Source organism: Astatotilapia calliptera, chromosome 12, assembly GCF_964374335.1.
Source record: "Astatotilapia calliptera chromosome 12, fAstCal68.1, whole genome shotgun sequence".
Taxonomy (NCBI): domain Eukaryota; kingdom Metazoa; phylum Chordata; class Actinopteri; order Cichliformes; family Cichlidae; genus Astatotilapia; species Astatotilapia calliptera.
In genome coordinates, this window is record NC_137433.1 from 389,907 (window position 1) to 391,226 (window position 1,320).

Here is a 1,320-nt window from a genome sequence, read left to right on the forward strand (position 1 = left end):
GCAAACAGGTTTTGCAGCTGTTTGAGCTAAGATTTCCAAGTTATTCACATAATGAAAACCTATACTTTGTTTCGGTCGAGTTCCCCATTCAAATGCATGTAACAGTGAGAAACGCACTGTCTTGGCGAAAGAAAGCATTTTTGTACAACTTCATATAAATAGCTGTAACTTTTGATAGAAGACTCAGACAAACATGTTTATGGCCTTATATTATAGAACTCAAGGTCTCCGTGCTGGGAAAACAGGTTTTGTCACGGTGCGGCATGGCACACCGTGGGGATGTGGGGAAGGAGGAGGACCCAGGCGCGGAGCTCAAAGTTCAAGCAGTGTGTTTATTTACAGAGTGAAAACAACGTAACAATAAATCCCCGTGTTCTCCCAGACTCCCGTGTCGTGTCTCCCGTGAATAGTCCGTGTGCTCTCTGCTCCCGTGTCAGCACCCCCCGGTGCTCGCTGCTCTCCGTGCCTTCCACGCTCTCCCTGCGGGAAACAATAACGGCAGCTGTCAGGACACTCAGAATGGCAGGCATACACTTTCTGACTAAACTTAGACAGGGTGACTAACGTGGAGTCTCATGCAATGATCCCGCGTCGGTGGGAGCTCCAAGACTCTCTTAAGTAGCTCCCCCGACGAGGCCTGATCAGCAGCAGGTGTGTGGCTTCGGGTGTGGCCAGTCCCCTTGCAGGGCCACACCCTCCAGGCCTGACGCCGCCTATAAACAAGTGCTCAGCCACCCACACACACATACACACTAGCACAGGGAAGGAGGAGCAACACCAAAATACACAACAACAATAATAATAATAATAATAATAAAAAAATACATGACTGCTCAGGGATCCTGGGTCGCCCAGTCCCAGGACCCTGACAGGTTTTGCAGCTGTTTGAGCTAAGATTTCCAAGTTATTCACATAATGAAAACTTATACTTTGTTTCGGTCGAGTTCCCCATTCAAATGCATGTAACAGTGAGAAACGCACTGTCTTGGCGAAAGAAAGCGTTTTTGTACAACTTCATATAAATAGCTGTAACTTTTGATAGAAGACTCGGATACACATGTTTATGGCTTTATCTTATAGAACTCAAGGTCTCCGTGCTGGGCAAACAGGTTTTGCAGCTGTTTGAGCTAAGATTTCCAAGTTATTCACATAATGAAAACCTATACTTTGTTTCGGTCGAGTTCCCCATTCAAATGCATGTAACAGTGAGAAACGCACTGTCTTGGCGAAAGAAAGCGTTTTTGTACAACTTCATATAAATAGCTGTAACTTTTGATAGAAGACTCGGATACACATGTTTATGGCTTTATCTTATAGAAC

The 1,320-nt window shown here is 45.4% G+C and overlaps 1 long non-coding RNA gene across 1 annotated transcript; it reads right to left on the minus strand.

Annotated features, from left to right (window-relative positions):
* Positions 1 to 312: 312 nt before the first annotated feature.
* On the minus strand, positions 313 to 817 carry LOC145432426 (uncharacterized). The gene is made up of 2 exons (XR_013912721.1): positions 566 to 817; positions 313 to 480 (listed from the first exon to the last, which is right to left on the minus strand). It is a non-coding gene; the product is annotated as an uncharacterized LOC145432426 (long non-coding RNA).
* Positions 818 to 1,320: the final 503 nt, after the last annotated feature.